This window comes from Gorilla gorilla, chromosome 7 (genome assembly GCF_029281585.2).
Source record: "Gorilla gorilla gorilla isolate KB3781 chromosome 7, NHGRI_mGorGor1-v2.1_pri, whole genome shotgun sequence".
Lineage (NCBI taxonomy): Eukaryota > Metazoa > Chordata > Mammalia > Primates > Hominidae > Gorilla > Gorilla gorilla.
The window spans coordinates 47002486-47027497 of record NC_073231.2 but is presented as its reverse complement, the minus strand read 5'-3'; the positions used below and the strand labels follow the sequence as shown (position 1 = coordinate 47027497).

The 25012-nt window shown below is 44.6% G+C and overlaps 1 long non-coding RNA gene across 3 annotated transcripts in view; it reads right to left on the bottom strand.

Moving 5' to 3' along the window:
- Window positions 1-18537, bottom strand: part of LOC109028031 (uncharacterized) — a 59188-nt gene extending 40651 nt beyond the window's left edge. For all 3 annotated transcript variants that reach the window (XR_008668012.2, XR_008668014.2, XR_002007086.4), the window contains exons 1-3: window positions 18384-18537; window positions 17391-17557; window positions 17147-17289 (exon numbers count right to left, since the gene is read on the bottom strand). This is a non-coding gene — a long non-coding RNA (uncharacterized lncRNA). The remainder of the gene's footprint in view (window positions 1-17146; window positions 17290-17390; window positions 17558-18383) is intronic.
- Between the last annotated feature and the right edge of the window lie 6475 nt (window positions 18538-25012).

The window sequence follows — 25012 nt, the reverse complement described above, 5'->3', positions numbered from 1 at the left end:
AAATTCTCTTAAGGAAGTTATCAAGTCCTGGCACTGTAATCATAACACTTCGGGAGGATCACTTGAAGCCAGGACTTTAAGACCAGCCTGGGCAACATAGGATGACCCCTGTCTCTACAAAAAATAAAAATAATTAGCCATATGTGGTGGCATGTACTTGTACTTACAGCTACTCTGGAAGCTGAGGCAGAAGAATCACTTGAGCCCAAAAGTTCAAGGCTGCAGTGAGCTATGATTATTCCACTGCACTCCAGACTAGGCAACAGAGACCCTGTCTTAAAAAAAAAAAAAAGAAAATTGTCAAACAAATGTGTGCTAGTATGTACAAGATTTTATTGCAGCATTGCCTATAATAATAATAATAAATGGTAAACAACTAACTGGTTAATGATAGGCTGCTATTAAATAAATTATGGTACACCCATGCAATAGAATATTATGTAGACATAAAAAAGTGACAATTCTGTATTTTTGACATTGAAAGATGTTTATGATATAGTAAAAGTGAAAAAAATCAGGTTACAAAATTATCATATAATCCCATTCTTGTATTTGTATGTTGTTATAGGCTGAATGTTTGCATACCTTCAAAATTCATATGTTGAAATCCTAACCTCCAATGTGATGATATGAGGATGTGGGGCCTTGGAAGGTGATTAGGTCATATGGGTAGAACCCTCATGAATAGGATTAATGTCCTTATAAAAGTGACGCCAGAGAGATTTTTTCGTTTTCTGCCATGTGAGGTTACAACAGTCTGTGTGGAAGCAGGGCTCTCGCCAGACAGTGAATTTGTCCGCACCTTGATCTTGGGCTTTCCAACTTCCAGAACTGTGAGAAATAAATTTCAGTTGTTTATAAGCCATAGTAGTTTTGTTATAGCAACCAAAATGGACTAAGATGCATGTATATTGATAAATACATAGAGAATTTTCAAAAGTCTGGAGGAATGTCTGCTACGTATGGTGGTTATGTATGCATGCTTTAACTTTTCCTCAGTAAAACAAAATAAATTTTATATTCCATGTGAACTATCCATGACCTGGCAGTCAGGTGAATGAGTTAGCTGCCTCCCTTCATGCACTGACTATCTGTCCACTTTGGCCATGACCTGAGATTCCAGTTACATGATCCCCATCAGGACATGAGTCTAAAGCCACTAGCAGAGAAACTCTTCCCAAACCAGAGCAGGTCAGACAGGGCGGGTGGCCTTTTTTTTCTCTGTTGCCTGTAAGAGCAGAAGAGGAAGAAACTGCTCCTCAGATGGGCAGGTTCATGAGGACAAAGGTGGTGACCGTCCTCAGTAGCTCTGCTGTGGAATTAGGACACTCAGGTGAGAGCTGGGACAGCCTGAATGAAGTCCTACTCCACAAAGCAGTGGTAGACGGGCAGTGGGGAGGAGGAATGTAAGACCCTTTCCCCCAGGGGGTCACCAAGTCCAGACCTAATTGTCATGCCTCCTTACTGAGGCACATCCCTGAGCAAATGGGTCACAAAGCAGCTAGCTCCAGGCACCAGCACATATTTGAAGTAAACACTTGGGCTTGAGCGTGGCCCAGGCTACAGAAAAGCAAAAATGTCTCTGGATGAATGGAGAAGCAAACAGGAGGGAGTTCAAGCAAAAGTCAGGATGGTCCCTAGAAGTAGGTCCTACTTTATCTGAGAGTCCACCAGAACTTTTTCTTCTGTTATTTACTGACACTTCCAGCTGGGTGCTATTGTCATTGCATGTCTCTTCAGGCATTTCATATTTTACCTCCCTTATTATTAGGCTGGCCATGCCCCGAGGAAAGGCTAGTTTCACAGATCTCATCCCACCTCTTCAGTACCAAGTATGGTGCCTTGTGCAGTAGATCATTCCTTTGATATGTGGTTATTGAGAGCCTGCTATGCCAGGCACCATGATAGGCATTGGAGAGTCCTGTAGTAGATGGGCCTCCTAACTCAATGTATGCACATTCTAGAAGATGAGCACCATACACTGTACAAATAAGTAAACAAGAGAATATGAAACTGAACGCAAGCAAGTCCACCTGCCATTCGACTCAGTGAGCCCAGTCCAGAGAGAGCCTGAGATGGGAGAAGTGAATCTGCTGTTTCCTCCTGAGCAGCTCCCCATGCTAAATGAGATTCAGTTGTTAATGTATTTTCTTATAAAACATCATGCTAAAATAAAAGCCAACTGCTTCCTCTGGTGTTTGACCACAGGAAACATCAATGTGTTCCAATTTGGAGGAAAAAATGGTTCTATCAAACTTACTGAGTGATGGTATGTGTTTTTCAACATGGTCACCTCCCTAGGGAATTTTCAAGGATTATGTTGATTACATGTGATTTCCACATCTTATTTATTTATTATTTTGAGACAGGGTCTTGCTCTGTTGCCCAGGCTGGAGTGCAGTGGCACTATCATGGCTCACTGCAGCCTTGACCTCCTAGGCTCAAGCAATCCTCCTGCCTCAGCCTCTCTAGCAGCTGGAACTTTTCAGGTGTGCACCACCACACTCGGCTAATTTTAAAATAATTTTCAAATTTTTTTAAATAGATACAGAGTCTTGCTATGTTCTTCAGGCTGATCTTGAACTCCTCGGCTCAAGCAATCCTCCTGCCTCAGCCTCCCAAAGTGTTGGGATTACAGACGTGAGCCACTGTGCCCAGCCTGTGTGGACTTTAGAACCTAATCTCTAATAAAGTTGGATTCTTCTGCCTGTTATGCTGTCCACTGACTATCCACTAATTCAATCTGTGGCATTCACTAACTCAGTACCATGTGTTACAAAGTCCCTACTATGTGTCAGTAACTATTCTACACACCGAAACTAGAGAGATGAATCCAAAGAAGTACCACTCTCAAAGAGGGAACAATATCTTCAATATCTAATATTTGTATAATGTTTTACATCAACAAAGTGTTTTGTAATGCTGATCCAGTTTTATCTACCCAGCATCTCTCATTTTCTGGGATTGCACCTCTGTCTTAGCTTGAGCTACTATAAAAATACCGTAGACTGCGTGGCTTAAACAGCAGATGTTCATTTCCCAATTCTGGAGCTGGGAGGTCCAAGATCAAGGTACTGGCAGATTTGGTTCTTGGACGATCCTCTTTCTGGTTTATAGATGACTTTTCACTGTGTTCTTTTATGACCTTTCGTTGGTGTATGCGAGGAAATCTCTGTCTTCCTCTTCTTAAAAAGGTGCAAATCCCATTTTGAGGATACCAGCCAAGATCTCATGGAATCCTAATTACCACCAAAGGTGGTATCAATGTATCAAACTTAGGGGCCTACAAACATTCAGCCCATAGCAACCCCATAGCACCCATACGTTTAGGAAATACTCTTTCCCACACTGCAATCCTGTGTTCTCAGTGGGAGCCATCACAGTTTCTCAACTGTGGCTCCCCTGGTCATATTTAATTGACTGAAGTGGGGCCACAAAGCTTGAGTTGGGTCAGTCATGATATTTTGCCCACTGTCCAAACTGACCAGTCAATGGAAGAGTACCCAGCCCCAACCTGGCCAATCAAAGTTCTTTCCAGGATTTGTCCACCAGAAACTACAGAAAGAGACTACAGAAAGTGCTGAAGCTCTGTGATCTGTGGCGTGTGAACAGTAGCTGGCCATGCTTCCAGGGAGGAATATGGCACCAGTGCTCAGAGGGCAGCAGGAGTGTGAAGGATGGAGAGAGAGCCTCCTGCAGCAGCTGTTTCTGCCACCCTGAGGGCCTCCATACCGCTGCCTCTTCCAGGGCAACAGGAGATTACCCATAAATTCTTCCTTTTGACTGAGCTGGTTCAAAATGGTTTTCTGGGCCAGACGCAGTGGCTCACACCTGTAATCCCAGCACTTTGGGAGGCTGACGTGGGCAGATCACTTGAGTTCAGGAGTTTGAGACCAGCCTGGCCAACATGGAGAAACCCCGTCTCTACTAAAAATACAAAAATTAGCCAGGGGTGACAGTGGTGCACCTGTAGTCCCAGCTACTCAGGAGGCTGAGGCAGGAGAATCACTTGAACCAGGGAGGTGGAGGTTGCAGTGAGCCAAGATGGCACCACTGCAATCCAACCCGGGGGATAGAGTGAGACTCCGTCTCAAAAAATAAATAAATAAATAAATAAAAATAAAAGATGGTTTTCTCTGTGTCACTTACAACCAAAGTGCCTGAGATATTCTTTTTCAGACATCTTTTCATTTTCTCCTCACCTTGAGGAAGGAGCTCAGAGAGGTTAAGTGAACTGCCCAATATCCCACTGCTCCAGAAGAGAGCAGCAAGAATTCAAATGCTGCTTCACATCCTGGTTCACGCCCTCAAAAGAGGTTTCCCGCCCTGGATGCCAGCCTCTCTCACAGGTGTTTTCTGTACTCTCAGTGGTGTCTTTTTTACAGCCCAGAGCCGCACATGTCCTGTCTGTGTTCCGGTCCTGCGGTGACTCACAGTCACATCACAGTGCAGGCAGACGCTCCCCTGACAGCCCATTGGCTCTTCGTTATCTGACTCCTGCCTACCTCGCCCAGCCCCCTCCTCCTCCCTCCAGCTCATGTGTGCTCCCCATCCAACCCCCTGCGTGAGTCACATGCTGCTCCCTCGGCCAGAGCCTTTGTTTGCCTGCCTTGGAGGCCTGGCATATGCCCCAGTCCCCACCCACCCAGGAAGCCTCCACTGCCACCTACCACCCAGGCGGAGCCCCGGCCTCCTCCTTCCTCTGTGTCTTCCTGGGATCGACCTCCAACCCAGCAGCTGTCTCATTGTTTTCAGATTCCCAACCTCTGCCTTCCAGAATAAAGGCATGTGGGGACAGGGACAGGAACTTCATCTATCTCTAGCCCCCTGCACAATCCCTGCCACATAGCGGTATTCAGTTTGTTGCTCAGGGGATAAACAAGGGCACCAGGAATATGAAGGTCGATGCAAATATCCAGTATTCATATTTCTTTAATAATCCACATTGTTTGGGAGTCAACTGATGTGATGCTTTGAAGCCAGTGAAAGCTGAACAGGCAAGTCTGAAATACCTTTTCAGAGATTCATCTGCACTCTATGTACCCAATTAATGCTGAGCCATTAGTCCTTTCCGAAGCTGCCAGGATCTATTAAGCCATTTAACTTATCCTTCCGCACTTCAGGATCAGTCCCAAGAGCATTTTTTCAGGCCTGGGCAGCCAAAGTATAAATGACTTAAGTGGTGAGCTTTCTCTCACTCCCCCTGGGACCCCAGTCCTCCGAAGCAGAGCTTTAATGGCGCTAAAGCACTGTGAAGCGAGGAAGCTCCTAAAGCTGCCACTAGAGTCGGCCTCAACCCTGAAGGAAATCCTGGTTTGGAGCCCTTGCTCAGGGCGGGCCTTCTGAATAACTGCAACAGGAAAGCACCCTCTGTGGGGTGATTGGAATGGTCCCAGGAAAGTCCCCAGGCCTAAGGGTGTCCCTCAGGAATTCACAACAGTGCCTGAAATCCCCTCCATTTATCACTTAATAAGTATTTCTTGAGCACCTACTAGGTGCCAGGCACTTAGGGATTCTGACAGGAATCCTTATAGGTTTGTTATTTTGAGCTAACTGAGGCTTTATGCTGAGCTCAAAAGCAAATATCTCTTGGAGGGTAACCCACTGAGCATTATCAAATCATCAAATACCATCCTTCCCAGGACACCGCTAAGGAAGGTGGCAGCTGTATGGGGAGGGTCTTAGGACTCATATGGATACAAGTTGCTGGGGAAAAGAAGAGGAGTGAATCCTGTGGAACACAGGCTAACTCCCTGTGTCATGAGTGGCTGCCATGGGTCAGGTCAAAGGCAACTTCCATTTCCCCACCCCTGCAGCCTCATGAAATTGCAGAGAAACAAGCAGGGTGGGCATGTCAAATACACTTCGTTTATCAGATTCACCTATATTCCTCAACCTGGTATTCCCCCCCCTTTTTTTTTTAAGATGGAGTCTCGCTCTATCACCCAAGCTGGAGTGCAGTAGCGTGATCTCAACTCACTGCAACCTCTGCCTCCTGAGTTCAAGTGATTCTCCTACCTCAGCCTCCTGAGTAGCTGGGACTACAGCCGTGCACCACCACGCTCGGCTAATTTTTGTATTTTTAGTACAGATGGGGTTTCACCTATTGGCCAGGCTGGTCTTGAACTCCTGACCTCAAGTGATCCACCTGCCTTGGCCTCCCAAAGTGCTGGGATTACAGGTATGAGCCACCGTGCCTGGCCCTGGTCCCATTTTTAGTTCTCTTAAGAAATGCTTTAGATCTGCGAGTGGGGTGTGCAGATCTAAGCCTCCTAGATTTGGCATATAGTTTAGCCTCTGTGAGCAAAACCTATTTAGCCAGGACCAACTCTAAGTTGCACTCATAATAATAACACAACAGCTAGTGCTCTCATTTATCAAGTACCCACTAGATGCCAGGTGCACTAGTGGATGCTCTGTGTGATTGGTGTTTTGCAATCATGTCAAGGGCATATACTTTTAAGAACCCAACGCTTCGAGGGGATATTTGCTCAAGATCACACAATTAGTCAACAGATGAGGTAAGAGTAAACACAGTCCCCACTTGTGCAACTCCAGGACCCATATTCATGACTATTATGCTGCGGAAATCATGAACCAGATAAAGTTCACCTTTAGTCCCTTGTCTACACCCTGAAGGTGTAACACGAGGGATCCCATCTGCTGTGGTTTGAATGTGTGTGCCCACTCCAAAATTCATGTTGAAACTTAATCCCAAGCGCAACTGTGTCGGAAGGTAGGGCCTTCTGGTGATGGGGTTGAGTGCTCTGCCCTCATGAATGGCACTAATGCCTTATAAAGAGGCTTCACACTGCGTCTGCTCCTTTTTGGCCTTTAACCTTCCTCCACGTAAGGACACAGTGAACAAGGTGCCATCTTGGAAACAAACAGCAGCCTTCACCAGACACCGGACCTTCTGGCACCTTGACCTTGCACTTTCCAGCCTCCAGAACCATGAGAAATCAATGTTTATTGTTTATAAATTACCCAATCTGTGGTATTTTTTTAAAACAGCGTAATGGGACTAAGACACCATCAGAACTTGGGACTAGAAGAATACTTTTGCCCTCTGAGAGCTGATTCTTAACACAGAATAGAAATGAAGAATTACTCTAAAGAGATGGACTACCTCAAGGGTAACTTGATTAAAGGTCTGGAGGTAGGAGGAGGGTTCAGTGGTCGGTCACAGTCTCCCACAACAGATAAAATTAGGGACTCACTACTATCATTTCAAAATGTGATTAATGTAAAAAATTTAAATAAGATATTTTATATTCTTTAAAATCAGGACTACATTTTTAACCACATCCTCTTACTACCAAAAAGAAAGTCCTGTGCCATCACTAGGGCAGTTTTCTCTCTGGTGGGGAGAGATGTACTGGGAATTATCACAGCCCGGTGATCCCAGCCGCTGCCACTTTCTAAGTTCTTCTTCCACCCAGTGTTGGTTCTCCACAACATGCTGTTCATGGATATCTGATCCTTGGCAGTTATAGCTCACAGTAAATTAGCAAACAGAAATTGGGATTATTCATCCTCTCTCGTGAATTTCAGGCCTAGTCACCTCCAGGTACACCATGAATATGCCAGGCCCTGGGACCCAGTGCCCACCCGTGAGGCCCATCCAGGCACTGAGCTGGCCTGCCCAGGCAGACCTGTAAGTGTGTCTCAGGCCTTTAGATGGTCATGGGCCCTGCCAACCCTCTCCCTCCTCGGGAATCCTGTGTCTTTGAACTGGCCCTGGTCGGCCTGCACATCTCATGGGAAACAGGTAAGACCTGCTACTGCAGGGCCAGAGTGGAGCACTGGTCTTTTCAGCCTTCCTCCCCAGTCCCTTTGGACTCCGCCTTCTAAGGGCTCATGACTCTTTGCCGGACAAACCAATCATGCTTTTACCTTTGCCAGGTGTTAAAAATAAAAAATAGCTTTGGCGGCATCAAAATTCATTATAACTTATTATATAAAATACATACTTTTATTATTAAATATAGCATTATATAGTATAAATATAGATATGTATTAAATATTTATAATTAAATTTTAGAACTTTTCAACATGTAAAAAGTAGAAAGAAAAATATAATGAACTCCCATAGCCTCATCACCTTGTTTCAATATTAATCAACATCTAGTCAGCCTGGTTTTACCCAACCACCACACCTTCCTACTCTGAACATTTTAAAGCAAATCCCAGAGGACACATGATTCCACCCACAAATACTTGGCTATGCACTCCTAACAGATAAGCACATCTTTAAAAACATAGCCGTAATACTGTTATTACCTCTAACAAAATAAACAATAAGCCTTTAAGATGATCTAATACCCAGTCTCAATGTTCAAATTTCCCAGATTGTTTCAAAAGTGTCTTTTTATAACTAGTCGTTCTGGAAGCAAACGAGATTCAAATACTGCATTTGGTTGTTATATCTGTTTTAATCTGAGACCGCCCCTCTTCCCAATTTGTTCTAATACCATTTATTTGTTGTAGGAAGTAAATCGCCCCACATTCTGGATTTATTTCCTTTTGGTGTTAACTAGTTCCATTACCGCCAGTATTTTCTATAAACTGTGAAGTTATATTTAGAGCAGTGCTGTCCAGTGGAAATATAATTTGAACCACATATTTAATTTTAAACATTCTCTTTTAAAACTTAAAAAAATAGGTGAAATTATTTTAATAACTTATTTAATGTAAAATAGCCAAAATATTATCATTTCAAAGTGTGATTAATATAAAAAATTATAGATGAGATATTTTATATTCTTTTTCTTTTATATTCTTCAAAATCAGGTATGTATTGTGCACTTAAAGCACATCTCAGTTCAGAATAGCCACATCTCAAGTGTTCAAAGGCCACCTGTGGCTACCGGATAGGATAGGGCAGATCTAGCAGTTTCAATAGATTCCATTTTAAAGTTTTAATGTGCAACGAATACTTCATGGGTGTTGCTGTGTAGTTCCCGCTTTAAAGTTCTCTGTCAGCCGGGTGTGGAGGCTCACACCTGTAATCTCAGCACTTTGGGAGGCAAATCACCTGAGATCAGGAGTTCAAGAACAGCCTGGCCAACATGGCGAAACACAGTCTTTACTAAAAATACAAAAATTAGCTGAGCGTGATGGTGGGCACCTGTAGTTCCAGCTACTTGGAAGGCTGAGGCAGGAAAATCACTTGAACCTGGGAGGTGGAGGTGGCAGTGAGCCGAGATTGCACTGCCACTGCACTACAGCCTGGGCAACAGAGAGAGACTCTGTCTCTAAATAAATAAATAATAAATAATAAAAAATATAAATGCACGGGTAGGTAGGCACCAAAAGCAGGATTTGAACCTTGGCCAAGTATGTTAAATACTATGTAATAGTGGTTGTTTTTTTTTTTTTTTTTTTTGAGACAGAGTCTCACTCTGTTGCCCAGGCTGGAGTGCAGTGGCATGATCTCAGCTAACTGCAGCTTCTGCATCCTGGGTTCAGGCGATTCTCCTGCCTCAGCCTCCCAAGTAGCTGGGATTACAGGCACCTGCCACCATGCCATCAGTATCAACTGATGATCATTTCTGAATTCATTATTTCATTAGGGACTGCAAACTCATAATTTTCTAATTCTGTTATTCCTTCTGCATTTATTAGGGGGAAATTCTTACATAAAAATGACCTTTACCTTGTTGGCTCTTTAGTTACTCTGAAATATAGTTCACACAGGAAAGATGGGATCGGTGCTTGTTCTCTGTCAATTTTTAGAGAAATGAGTTGATACCCAAACAACCTCTAGTGGTGATCAATGAGGGGTCTCTTTTTATCATCGCGAGCTCATGGATTTCTATATTTACTACCTTTCCATATATTGCAGTCATTATTCTTTTGCGATGTTAAAAATGAACCCATCTTTGGCCAGTAGGACTCTCCAGCTGGCTCCTGGACCAGTTTTTAAGAGCTTTTCTGCTTTCTGGCAAAATCACATGTATAAAGCTCATCTTGGACATTTTCTATCCCAGCAGGAATCAGCTATTTCTCCAAAGGAGTCATTGCTCATTTTACTGCTCTGGGCATCTCTGAATGATACAAAAAGATTTAAAGAAAGGGAATTAGAAACACCAAGATGATCAATAGGACAAAGATGTCACCTTTTTGGAAGAAGATGGGTAGGGTGAAGGAAGACAGCAAGTTTGAAGAGGGTCTTGCATGGCCTTACCTGCTCTGCTCATCTCTTTCTCTAAATCTCTGCTCTCCTCTCCCTTTACTCTTAGGACTAGAACTATTGCCACTGAGGGCAGGTGAAAGTTCAGCCAACTCGGAACCCGGAGGCCCCACCTTACCTCCCTTTGTGAAGAGCCCAGAGCCTTTGTCTAAAGCTGCATCACTTCCCACCCAGCCCTTCCTGAGCCAACTCCCCGATGTCTCCAGAAGAACACAGTCGGCATCATCGTGATAACATCAGGGAAACTCCTATTTCCAGCAGTTTCTCCTTCAGCTGCAAAAATGTGCAGCAGTAGACAGGGTGTGGGTTTTTGAAGTCTCTGCAGGAAGTAGAGTTGTTTTCTCAGCACCACATCTGAGCGCATCTTCTAAGGGTGGCCGACTGTGTGGGAGCTGCAGGAGCTCAGCCGGGATGCAGCCCTCCCATTCCCCACCCTGTCCCCCACCACCACGGCTGGATCCGACAGGCAGGGCAGGACCCCATGCCACGTGGTAACTGTTAAGGAAAATGGAGCCAGGTAGGGGGGATCTCTGATACCCTTCCTGGTTTTCCTGAGTGTTCTTTGTCTCCCCAACTCCTACTCACAATAAATCTGACTACACTTAAACTTAGATCATCATAAAAGACCCCGCAAATTCCCACCATCCTCCACTGCTGTGATCATGAATCTAGAATGGACATTTCATATCAATGCCACAGTCCCCTGGGACCATCAGCCAGAAATGTTATCACAACTCCCTCGCTTTGCCCTCTATTCCCAGAAGGCAAGGAAAGAAGGAACCCAGTTTCCCAGCACCCAGATGCCTACTGATCCTGGCACACAGCTCAAAGTTCAGTTACATTAATGGTGGGCCTACTGCATGCTTGGGGCGCTTCCCTGTGTGTTTTGTGTGGTCCTTTCAGAAGTCCTATGGATAGACATTGTTAGCCCCATGGTATAGCTGAAGTTGAGAATCCCTGGTGGTTAAGTCATTCCCCCAGATCACATGGATGGCAAGTGACAGAGGCAAGACCCATCCTTGGGTCAGGTATGAACGTCTTGAAGGCTTGGATCTGTCTGCACGTGGGTGATTATCACATCCAGACTTGCGCTGAAGGTCATGCTGGCTGCCACGGGCTGTGAATACCTTTCCTCAATCAGGCACTTTGTGTCTATTATCTCATTTAATCTTTGTTCTGCTTTATAAAGTGGCTCTTAATATGCCCCCTCTACAAATGAGCCACCTTATCTAATGTCACTAAGATGTGTACCTGGACCTGATTCCAAAGCCTACGCAGTTTCCATTAAGCACCTCTGCCTTTTGAAAAGTAGGTGATTTCTCCATCTCTCCTAACCCCCATTTTCTGAATCTGTGGCACATTAAATGCATATAAATGCAAAGACAGATGACAGTATCTCCATGTCTGAAAGGTAGCCTACGTGTGTTAGCCTCCGGAGGCACCCTGCTAGGAGGCTGGAATCTGGGATCCAATGCGGTCCAGCATTTAGCAGAGTGTGCCGCTGCTCCAGGCTCCAGAGCATTCTAGGTGCTATGTAACATTTGACATTTTGACATGGGCATTAGAAAAAAAAAATACAACTAGCACACTAAGCTCATTATTTCAAATATTGATCAGGATAAAAATATGTTAACAAAAAAGTCATTAAAAATAATGAGCTTCTTGTGAGTGATTTACAGATTTGACTAAAATGCAAACTGTCAATGACAAATATGAGAATTAATATACTCCAAAGTGTAATGAAGGAACAGTCCTCCTGACATCTTTACATGCCAGGTAGCACCCTGGCCTTTTAGAGAGGTAGGGATAGCAATTGTAAAGCAGCACTGGGTCCCCTAGTTAGAATCGTCCATTACTGGCTTTTGTCACTAACTGAAAAATGGAGTCATGGTTTCCTTTTCTCTGGCACATTAAAAATAAAGGACATCTTTTTCCTTTCGTGTGGACATCTGATGAGATTTACCGAAACTCTACCTTTAACGCTGCAAGAGTTTATGGGAAATAGTAATCCACCCCAAGAATAAACAGTAAATGGAATGACGATTTTCTAGGAAGTGCTGTGTCTGGCTGAGGCAGAAGCAGCAATGAGCTAAGAGAGGTTTTTTGGCAGCCCTGAAGGGCCATTGAGAACTGTGAACTGTGATGAAGAAAGCATTCATCCGTTTATATCTCTGTGGGAGTGCCTTCTGTGAGGCATCAGGGTGTCTGCCTTATCTGGGGATTTCCTCTGGCATTACAGAAAATGATGCAGGTTTTGCCTCTGTTCCCCAGAACAAGAGGTGAGAGGCTGGCCTGGCTGGCATGAGATTCTCACTCGTGGTCATTCTCACTGAGGTTGGCTCAGAAATCTGGGTGAAATGATTCACCTGCTGCATTGGCATGGCTTGGAGGGCAGCCTGAAGCTGAGTTTCCAAAGCTGAGCCCTTTGCCCAGGAAAACTCATTTCTGTTCTCTCCTTTCCTAAGGACAGGCCGTGGTCAGCAAGCTCAGTGGTTCATGGAATGTCTTTAGAAAACAAGTTGCTCCATGTACGCAAGAAACTGGTACCCAAATGCCGGTTGTGGCAGTATTTGCAGTAGCAAAACATTGGAAACGAGTCTATAATTCATGAGTGGGCAACTGGCTTATGTGATGCGATGTGATGTGATGAAATATAACGCGGCTATTTTCAAACAATGACAGCACACTGCTGTCATTGACAGTGTCAGGTCCAATAGATTTAAATGGGCATGGTGAGGCAGAAAATGATCTGTAGAGTGATTCCATTGCCGTGTACAGTGCATCTGTATGTATGGCCTAGGGAAGGGTCTGAGAGGCACTCCTTGCCTCCAGATGGGGTGCAGGGCTGCTTGATGAACTTGGGGTGGGTGGGGTGAGAGATGGATCCTTTCCTGACTTACTGTCCTATAAGGGGCAGGGGGACACTTGCCTGAGTAGGAGAGGAGCAGTGGGTAGCTAAGCTTGCTCCCAGGGCCCTCTCGGGGAAACCTGCTCCTTTTGCCTTTTTCCAGGACTGGGGAGAATCCAGCCTTGGACTCCACCAGTGGGCCTCACTCGTTGTCTATGAGGTGGCCAGGCTCACTGTGTCCTGAGGGCCAGACACCCCAGGGTGCTGCTGAAAAGGATAGTGCCCATTCTATCTCTGTCTCTCCCTGAGAGCAGGACCGCTTCTTCTTCCCTCTTCCATGGTGGCTGGGGTCCTCCATCCCGCACTTGAACTCCCCAGGGCCCATTGTCCTCCCTGCAGCTCCCCCGACTGTGTTCTTCAGTCCTATCAAGTCTCAACCCTCAGAATCCTGCTCTCTGAGAAGGAACCAATGCACGAATTCCAGGCGTCTCTGCCAGGCAGCACATTTGCATTTTAACTGGGATTTTCTGGGGGAAAACTCCTTACGAGGAACAAGGTAAGGAGCGCCCACTTCATCCAGGTCAGGTTTGGGAATAAACAGTGAGCCCACCCAGTGGGGGCACCTCCAGTGGCGGAGGCCAACAGAGGTGGGGCTTTGGGGGACTTCAGACAAAAGGGCAGGCAGGTGCAAAAGAGGTCTTGGGGGAAGTGAGTTTCCTCCACGTGATCAAAGCAGACCCAGCAGGCGCTGCCTCCGCACTTGTGGGAAGGCGTGCTCCTGGGAACCAGAAAGCCTGGACTTACGGATGGAAGAACTAGGCTGGGTTCCAATCTTGTCTCCTCCCTCTACCCACAAACAACCCTAGGCAAATCCAGTCAAGGAACTGTCAATTCCTCATGAGTAAAATAGTGATAAAAACAGTGCCTTCGTGTGACCTTAACCTGAAAATGGAAAGAAAGGAAAAATTAAAAGTTAAAAAATAATAGTGCTGGGCGTGGTGGCTCACATCTGTAATCCCAGCACTTTGGGAGGCCAAGGTGGGTGGATCACCTGAGGTCAGGAGTTTGAGACCAACCTGGCCAACAGGGTGAAACACCGTCTCCACTAAAAATACAAAAATTAGCTGGGTGTGGTGGTGGGCACCTGTAATCCCAGCTACTTGGGAGGCTCAAGTAGGAGAATTGCTTCAACCTGGGAGGCAGAGGTTGCAGTGAGCCGAGATCGCGCCACTGCACTCCAGCCTGGGTAACAGAGAGAGACTCTATTTCAAAACATAACTAACTAACTAACTAACTAAATAAATAAATAGTGCCTTCATCCTAACCTATGGGATTCTTATCACACTAACTGAGATATGCTGGAATTTACTTTCCACATTACACTGTACCTAATGAACATGATTCAAATGTCTACTCTCTCCTCCCTGAGGCGGCAGTGTGGCCTGGTGGCTGGTGCCCCTTCTACCTTAGGGGGCCTGTGACACAGCAAGGGGCACAGTGGTCAAATGCACAGACTCTGAGGCCAGGCAGCTGGGGTCGACCTCTGAGACTTTAACCTCTCAGGACCCCGTTTTTCTATTTTAAACTGGAGATAATAATAAGACTGTCTACACAGGCCCACTGGGAGGATTAAACACTTGTAAAAGCAAGTGAGCAGTGCTTGACTTGGTTGGCCCTGTGTGGGTTCCTGGCAGGGACCTCTGAAGAGGGGTGAAGAAGCCATTCTCTACCCCTGACTGTACAGCCATGCACTCAACGATGACGAACCTGTGGGGGGGCTGCCCAAGCACCCTGGTGTCGGAGAATCCTGCTTCATTTCCTAGCAGGAGCGAGCCATGCAGAAGCAATGCATGACTAGTGGTTCCTATCACGCTGACTCTCTAAGGCTAAAATGAATTAGTCACAGATAAAAGTGGTCAGATCTCAGGATTCGATGCTTCCCTTTCTTTTTTAAAGCAAGGATGAGGTCTGAATAATAAAATGAGCAATAGGCCATTTAAAAAGAAGCAAAGCTAGGAACTTTCACAACAATTTTTCAGGATAAATAAAAATCAGTAAAATAAAGCTATTTTAAAATGAATTAAATTTATGAAGCTATTGAATTCTGAGAAACTGCTGCCTATCTGGTGGGGATCATGGGGTAACCCGTGTAACAGGAATACTAGGGGCTTCCAGTGTCACTCAAATAGCTCTGACTATGTCACATACAATTATGTTGGTCCTGGACATAGAAGGGGAATACAGGGAGGCAGGAAATTGGCCTCCGTGGTGAGGGGGATGCCACATGCTGGGGAGGGGGGCAGCAATGTATCCTTTGGGACTTTAGAGGAGGGCCTGAGTTGTGAGGCCAGGAGTGAGGAGGAAAAGATTCAAGGAGAGCATGGACTCTGAATCAGACAGAATGATAAGAAATGAGGCACCCTCCTAGGGAAAGATATTTGGTACCAAAAAAAGGTCCATTGTAAGCTTCTTTAAATTCAGTATGAGATGGGCTAGAAAAGCAAGATGAAAGGAGAATTGTAGCTTAGAAAGCAATTCATATGGCAAAGAGTTAGTGGGCAAGGTCTCTTGGCCAGAGTGGAACCAGAATCTATCAATGCAACATCTTCCTGGGAAGCTAGGAACCTCAGGCTTTACATCAGTATGCTCTTGCGGCACAAAATCAGACAAAGGGTATGTTCCGGACCAGGACCCAGTTTATTTTCCAAAAAGAAATTGTTGGATGTTCCAACCCCATAATATGTCCTCTACACTGAGGGACAGTTCAAAGCATTCAACAAAACTCCTTTGTGGGGGTGTTTCCTTGAGCAACAGGAGAACATTATACACAGATTTGTGACACAGCCTGGTGGAGTTTGAGCTTTGCTTTGCTGTTTTGCTTCTCTCTCTTTTTTCTAGTAAAAACCTAAGCAAGAAGGTATATTTATAATCCCCAAAGGGAAATTCTATGCAACAGCGAAATGTAGGAACATTTGCAGTGGTGGGTCTGGCTGGGATGCCGGGTGATGGAGCTGGTTCCCACACAGGTATCAGTGGCTTCCTGTTCAAGACAGATCTGAAGTTCAATCAGCGGCCAACTTTTCTGTCCACTGTCATTGATGGGCTCAAAAGGACCAACTTGGAGTTGGAGGGCACTGCTTCTAGTCAGTCATTCACCATGAAGCCTGGGGGTGAATGGCCCCCAAAAGACACGTCCTGCCCAGAACCTGTGAACGTGACTGCCTTAGTCGTCTTCTGTCGTTTATAACAGAATAGCTGAAACTCGATAATTTATGAAGAAAAGGAGTTTATTTCTTACAGTTATGGAGGCTAAGTCCAATGTTGAGGGGCTAAGTCTGGTGAGAGCCTTCTTGCTGGTGGGGACTCTGCAGTGTCCCCAGGTGGCACAGGTCACCACATGGTAAGGGGGCTGAGAAACTTAATGTACTAGCCCAGGTCTCTCTTCCTCCTCTTATAAAGCCACCAGTTCCCCTCCCATCGTAACCCACTAATCCATAAGCCTATTAATTTATTAATCCATGAATGGAACTAATCCATTCATGAGGACAGAACCTTCACAATCCAACCAGCTCTAAAAGGCCCCACCTCTCAGTACCGCCACGTTGGGGATTAAGTTTCAACATTAAGTTTTGGAGGGGGCATTCAAAGCATGGAAGTGACCTTACTGAAAAGCATATTTTATAGACGTAATTAAACTACACGTGAGATCATCTTCGATTAGAGTGGTTCCTAAATCCAATGACAAGTGTTCTCCTAACAGAAGAGAAGGTGATATGAAGGCATCAGTAGAGACTGGAGGGATATGTCTACAAGTCCAGGTATTGCCATGAGCCACCAGAAGCTGGAAGAAGCAAGGAGGGATTCTCCCCTGGATCCTTCAAGCAAATGCCATTCTGATTTTGAACGTCTGGCCTTCAGAACTGTGAGAACAGATTTCTGTTGTTGTAAACCACCTAGTTTGTGGCAATTTGTTACCGGCAGCCTCAGGAAACCAGTACAAACGCCTAGATTTTTCTTCATATGGCATTCAATAGAATATGTTCATTCAGAAGGGGTTCATTTGTTTTTAAAGGCAGTCCCTCCCATTTAAATTTGCCAAGTACCTGCATCACTGTCAGAGAGTTGGGCCAAGGAGAGAGGAGAGGCCTTGGAGCGGGGAGAACAGGAAAACAATGGCCCTGGAGTTGGAGCTTCAAGAAAGACTCTGAGCTGTGGGGTTGGAGGGGTCACTTCATCTCTTGCTCATCTGTCAGATGGGAATATTATGAAGAAGAGCAAATTAGATAAATTGCAGGAATGCACAATGTCAACATAAAGGGTTGGCTGAGTCCCCACCATTACTCTCACCCTGGGGGAGCCCTGCTAGAAAGACCCCCTTGCTGAAGCTTTGGATCAGTGGCTGTAGAGTCAGTGTGAGCTCTGCAGGCAGACACCCCAGGTTCTGTGTCTTACAGCTTCATGACCTTGGTAAATTCCTTCCCTGAGCCTCAGCTCTTCATCTGTATGGTTGATACCTAGAATAGGTAAATTCATAGAGACAGAAAGTAAAATAGAGGTTATCAGGGGAGGGGGGGTGAGGGATGGGGAGTTATTGTTTAACGGGTATGGGGTTTCTGTTTGGGATGATGAAAAAGTTCTGGAAACTGATAGTGGTGATGGTTGTACAAGACAGCAAATGTATGTAATGAGACTAAATTGTACATTTGAAATGGTTAAAATGGTCATTTTTATGTTATGTATAGTTTACTACAATTTTAAAAAGCATGTTAGCTGTGTTTCCCATCCCAGGGCATTGTGGCAGTAGATGACCAGGTAGCCAGTATGGTGGGCAAGGCTGGCCAATAGGCTGGCTGCACCAGCTCAGTATTTGTATAAATGGAACCTTAATGATTTAACCCCAAGAAGAGACTAATGTGGGATTTCAGGATCTTAGGCAGGGCCCAGGAAAGAAAAATGTGCTAAATAACTTTGAGTGGAGGAGAGGGGTAAGGGTTGAAGAGAAATCCTTCCTGTGCTCTTGAAAGTCCAGCAGGGGCCAGGCACAGTGCCTCACACCTGTAATCCCAGCATTTTGGGAGGCCAAGCTTCGCTTGAAGCTAGGAGTTTGAGACCAGCCTGGGCAACAATGGAGACCCTGTCTCTATAAAAAATAAATAAATAAATAAATATTTTTTTAAAAAAAGAAGAAGAAGAAAGTCCAGCAGGTAGGTGGAGACTTTTTCTTTTCCTTTGCAAAAGCAGCCAAGAACCTTCTGAACCTTGAGGCTGCTCTTGGATCCCTTTGCTCTGTATCCTCCCATTCAACTAAATGTCCCATATTTGGCCCAATTTCAAGTTTACATTCGTTTGTCTGGCCTGGAGCCTGCCGTCTTCCAAGGAAGCGCAGTCTGCATTATCCGCCCTCTCTCTCTGAGGAAGACAGATGGATCAGCAAATCGTGGGCTGGAGACAGGAACTCGGGCCCCACCTCCGGCCTGTCAATTCCAAGCCCCTCAGAGTCTTTGTTGTACATCGCTGCCATGGCGACTGCTGGGGACAACACCTGGCCAGCGGAAGCCTGCCAAAGCCCACTGCAGCAAGAACAAGGGACGAAGAGGGTATTTCCGGGACAGTTAGTGAGCAATTAGAGACCAGGGGCTAGAGCGAGCCAGCCCGAGCAGTCGGGAAGTGTTTGACCCAGAATTTAAACCACAGAGGCTGAAAATATAATTTTTAAAAATCAATATAATTGCTTTTGTAAGTGCTAAATACTGCAGAACTCTTTATAAGTTACTTTCTGATTCTTTATTCTGGGGCATAGTGACCAATAAGCATGCTGGCCTCCATTCCTGGCCCTTCTTGGGGTTTATAATTACAGCAGATCCACGGAGAGCTCGCAAACACCCTGGCCCGGCCAGGCAGAGACCAGCTGTTTGCACACAGACCTCGAAGCGAGCAGGGCTTGCAGACAGTGAAACATGTTCTCATATTAACATCTTTCTCACGAGCACTGCCCCCTACACTGCTAACACAGTCAGAGGAGTCAAAAGTGGCTTCCCCGTGTGTTTCTCCATTGCACTCCCCGTTATTTAAAAAAACATGGAGTTTTAAATTTCACGTTCTGTGATCTAACTTCCCATTTCCCACTCACAAACAAATGACATCTGGCCACTCTCAACAATAAACTTGGAAAGATGAGACATTTCCTGTTAGTTCTCCATGTAACCCCTGCTTAAACTTTCAAATTCCTGAAAGAATTGCCTGAAAAATAAATGGATCATTAAAAAGTGAAGAAAAGGGAGAAGAGGGGGGTTGGGAACCTGCCAGGATCGCCTCTGACAGTCAATGTTGATAAGTTTTTAGCAATATTCCGGCATTTATTTAAAAAATCATGTTTTAACACTGATAGATGAAAACAGATTTGTTATTCTGCACAACCACCTTGTGGAAATCGCAATTGGATAAACCTTCCAGGCTGCTAGATCCAACATCACAGCTAATTGCCCAATTCCTTGAAGTGGTGGTAGAAAATATTATTTTAAAGTCCTCATCTGTTTTTTAGCACTCTGCTTATCTATCCACCTAATTCCTAAGAAATGGCATATGGTCTCACAACTTCAAGAGTTACACAACCCCATTATTTTTCAAAGCTGCGTTTCCAAGCCTGGATTTTCTTCCTCATCTTCAGCTGCCAGCTGGACATTTCTTCCTGGAGGCCCTACCCTTATCTCCCATTCAGCATGACTAAGGCTGGTTACTCTGCACCAGCCTCCCAAAGCCGGCTCTGCTCTCCACACTTCCTCTTTCTCTCAATGATAACAGCTTTGTCCAAGATCCAGGCTCAACCTATGGTGATATCATGGAGGCCTGGGCTCTTCCCCTCCCAGCCCATATACACAGGGATCCATCCTATCACATCACATGTGACCTTTCTTTCCATTCCTACAACAGCCACCAACTTTGACAAGTCCAGTGATTTCCTAACAGGTGTCCCTCTTCCACTTTCTGTCCCCATCCATCCAGGCAGCACCCGACAGCTAAACCATCTAATAGACCACTCTAATCCAGCATTTTCCTGCTCAACATCTTTCAATGCATTCTTAACATAAGGCTTGCACACAAGGTGGGCTTCATGGGTGTAGGACCTGGCCAGTCGCACAGGGCCCCATGCTTGGGAGGGCTCTGCATTTGGTTTGATCTCTGTTGCACTGTCTTGAAATTCTTAATCATTTTTGAACAAGGGGACTTATGTTTTCATTTTTCACTGGACCTGTGAATTAGGTAATGGGTCCTGCTTACATGCTGAGTCCAGAACCCTTAGCTTGGCATTCAGAACTGTCACAATTTGGCTGGCTCTGCTTTATAGTCTAATGAGTACATCTTGACTCAGACCTCCAGTCCAGCCATTCATATTGATAATTTACTGTAACTGAGATATATCATGCTTATTTCTGCTTCCACCTCTTTATTCGTCCAATTCCTCTCTCCCACCATACCATCCCTGCTTTATCTCTCTTTCTCTCTCATTTCTATCCTACCTGCCCAAGGCTGTAGGAGCCCACCTCTTGCATCAGCATGATCTGGATGTGAGACATGGAGTCAAAGGGGATCACTTTGGAACTTTAAGGTTTAATGACCACACCATTTGGATTTCAGACTTGTGTCGGGCCTGTAGCCCCTTTGTTTTGGCCAATTACTCCCATTTGGAATACGCGCATTTACCCAATGCCTGTACCCCCATTGTATCCAGGAATAACTAACTTGCTTTTGATTTTACAGGCTCATAGGCGGAAGGGACTTGCCTTGTCTCAGATAAGACTGTGGACTTGGACTTTTGGGTTAATGCTGGAATGAGTTAAGACTTTGGAGGACTGTTGGAAGGGCATGATTATGTTTTAAAATGTGAGGACATGAGATTTTGGAGTGGCCAGGGGAAGAATGATATGGTTTGGCTGTGTCCTCACCCAAATCTCATCTTGAATTGTAGTTCCCATAATCCCCATGTGTCGTGGAAGGGACCCAGTGAGAGGTAATTGAATCATGAAGGCAGTTAACTCCTTGCCATTCTCATGATAGTGAGTGAGTTCTCATAAGACCTGATGGTTTTATAAAGGGCTTTTCCCCCACTTTGCTCTGCATTTCTCCTCACTGTCGCCATGTGAAGAAGGACGTGTTTGCTTCCCCTTCTGCCATTATTGTAGGTTTCCTGAGGCCTCCCTAGCCATGCTGAACTGTAAGCCAATTAAACCTCTTTTCTTTACAAATTACTCAGTCTCAGGTATGTCTTCATTAGCAGCATGAGAGTAGACTAACACACTACTCATATTTGAAGATCCTTCTCTCCCATCATCTCTCCCTGCAATGATGGTCTTTTCCTCCTGCAATGATGGTCAGCCTCATTTGGCTTTTATGCTTATTTTTCTATCAGTTTCTTCCTTTATTTCATGAGTCTTATTCTCCCAGCCAGTAAACATTTGGGTTCAAAGAGCAAGTTTTCTTTGTCAGTGCCATGCCTGACAAATAATGCCTTACAGTGTGCATGGTTGATAGTCGATTGATGAGCTATTTCTCCTCTGTCTGCAGTGAGGGTTTTAGGTAGTTTCCACTTTACATACCAGTAACAGGCTTAACACAGGTTAAAATTTGCTCAGGCAAAGCGTAGAAAACTGGAAATAGTCATGGAGCAGCTCTCTATATTATTTCCATAAATATGTATTGAATGCCTGCTTTGTGTCAGGTGCTGTCCCATGCTCAGCAACAGGAAGGCAGCTGCAGAGTGGCCACTCTCATTAGATCTACAGCAAAGTGCTGGGGTCACAACTCCAGCCCCATTGCCCAAGAGCAGTATGGTCTTGTACAAGCAACTTAACTTCTGTGTGCCAAATTTTTCCATCTGAAAAATGGGGATAATAATACCAAAAGCACAGGCAAGAAAAGAAAAAATTGATAAATAGGATTTCATCAAAATTAAAAACTGTACATCAAAAGACACTGTTGAGTGAAAGGACAACCCACAAAATGGGAGAAAACATTTGCAAATCATGTATCTGATAAGGGATTAATATTCAGAATATATAACAAACTCCTATAACCCAACAACAAAACCACAAACAACCCAACTCAAGATGGACAAAGAGGTCAGGTGCAGTGACTCACGCCTATAATCCCAACATTTTGCGAGGCAGAGACAGGAGAACTGCTTGAGACGAGGAGTTTAAGACCAGGCTAGGCAACATAGCAGGATGCTGTTTCTAAAGATAAAAATAAACAGCCAGGTGTGGTGGCATGCGCCTGTAGTCCTAGCTACAGGCCATGTGAAGCAGGAAGAATCTCTTGAATCTAGGAGTTTGAGGCTTTAGTGAGCTATGATTGTGCCACTGCACTCTAGCCTGGGTGAATAAACACAGGAAAATATGCTCAGCATCACTAGTCATTAAGGAAATGAAAATCAAACCACAATGAGATAACACATCTCACCCATTAGGATGGCTATCATGAAAATGGTGGAAAACAATAGCAAAGTCATGGAATCAACCTAGATGCCCGTCAATGGTGGACTGGATAAAGAAACTGTGGTACATAAACACCATGAAATACTACACAGCCATAAGAAAGCAATGATGTCCTTTGCAGCAACATAGATGCAGCTGGAGGCCATTATCCTAAGCAAATTAACACAGGAACAGAAAACCAAGTACTCCATGTCCTCACTTACAAGTGGGAGCTAAACATTGAGTACACATGGATATAAAGATGGGAACAATAGACACTGGGGACTAGTAGAGGGAGGAGGAAGGGAGAGAAGTGAGGGTTGAAAAACTACCTTTTGGACACTATGGTCGCTACCTGGGTGACAGGATCATTAGTATCCCAAACCTCAGCATCACGCAGTATACTCATGTAACAAACCTGCATATGTACTCCCAAAACTAAAATCAAAGTTGAAAAAAATGGTGGAAAATAACAGGTATTGGTGAGGAAGTGGAGAAAGCAGAGCCCTTGTGCTTTGCTGATGGGAATGGAAAATATTGTTCCCACTGTAGAAAACAGCATCATAAGTCCTTAAACAGTTAAATGTAGAATTACCATACGATCCAGCAATCCCACTTCTGGGTATATACCCAAAAGAACCCAAAGCAAGGACTCAAACTACCTGCTCATGCTAGTAGCAGTATTCATTCACAATAGCCAAAAGGTGGAAGCAATCCAAATGCCCATCAATGAATGAATTGGATAAATAAAATGTGTATACATACATATATAATACATTTACACACATACATACATATATGAATATTACTCAGTCTAAAAAAGGAATCAAATTATTTTTCCCTCCTCTACTCTGAAGGAAGAAAAAAGAATGAAGTTCTGATACATGCTACAACATGGATGAACCTTCATGCTAAGTGAAATAAACCAGTCACAAAAGGACAAATATGATTCCACTTATGTGAGGTACCTAGAATAGGCAAATTCATAGAGACAGAAAGTATAATGGTGGTTGCCAGGGTCTAGGGGGAGGATAGATGGGCAGTTATTGTTTAATAAATAAGAAGTTTCTGTTTGAGATAGTAAAAAAGACTGGAAGTGGGTAGTGACGATGGTCACACAACACTGAATGTGTTTAATGCCACTGAATAATAAACCTAAAAATGGTTACAATGGTAAATTGCATGTGATGTATATTTTACCACAATTTAAAAAGCATGGATAATAATAGTCTACCACATAGGTTTTTTTAAGGATTGAATAAAATATTATTTGTAAAGCGCTTAGAAGAATGCCTGGCACGTACAAAGTTTGGTTAAATAAGTAGGTGCAAGGGTAAGACCAATTGATTTAATTCTAGGTATTATTTCCCCAAACTGAGCCATGCTGCTGCCTAAACCCTGCAATCACAAGATAATTTCTTTTTTTTTTCCCCCTCCAGTCCATGTAGGTCCCACTTTTCTCTGCACCTCTGATACGGTTTGGCTGTGTCCCCACCCAAATCTCATCTTGAATTGTAGCTCCCATAATTCCCACGTGTCGTGGGAGGGACCCAGTGGGAGGTAATTGAATCATGGGGGTGGGTCTTTCCCTTGCTGTTCTCTTGAGACTGAATAATAAGTCTCATGAGATCTGATGGTTTTATAAAGGAGAGTTCCCCTGCACACACACTCTTGCCTGCCATCCTGTAAGACATGACTTTGTTCCTCATTCACCTTCCGCCATGATTGTGAGGCCTCCCCAGCCATGTAGAACTGTGAGTCCATTAAACCTCTTTCCTTTATAAATTTCCCAGTCTCAAGTAAGTCTTTATTAGCAGTGTGAGAACAGACTAATACAACTTCTGACCTATGCAGTGCAGTAGTCAAGTCTGTAGCATCTCTGTCATCCTCTACTTGTTTCAGCATGTTAGTCCTGTCCACTCAGGTTGGCTGCAGGTTTTTGAGGACAGAGACCAATCCACGCTTCTCTGTACAGAGTTTGGCAGTGCTGGGTCCATTGTCACCAATAACGAAACAAGTGTCATCCAGTAGATCCTCTGAATTCAGTTCTGCATTTGTGGCTTATCAGAATAAGGTGAAAAGGGATGAAAGGAAAGGTGAGCATCTGTCATACACAGTCTTCCCGCAGCTCATTTGTTCATTCATTAGTAGTGAGCATGATTCTTTTCCCATATACCCTGTTATGAAAGAAAATAAATGTATTTTCTTATAGCTGATCTGAGTTTCTAGCAAGGCTCCCTGGTTGTAGGAGAAACTTACTTGCAGTCAATCTAGAGTTTTCCTTCCATCTCCCCAGGTTGGATCTAAGAGCTGGAGAGGCTTCCATTGCTCTATAGCTGGGGAGGGGAGCTGGAGATGGAGGCCTGGTCCTAGGTGTGATCTAACCTCTGTGAAGGACTTGCTGAGACATTCCCGGCTTCTATGGCTGGTCACAGCTGTATCCACCCACTTTCTCAGCCTCAAGGCCTCCAAGTGACTGTCAGTTCCCTGTGCTCTTAG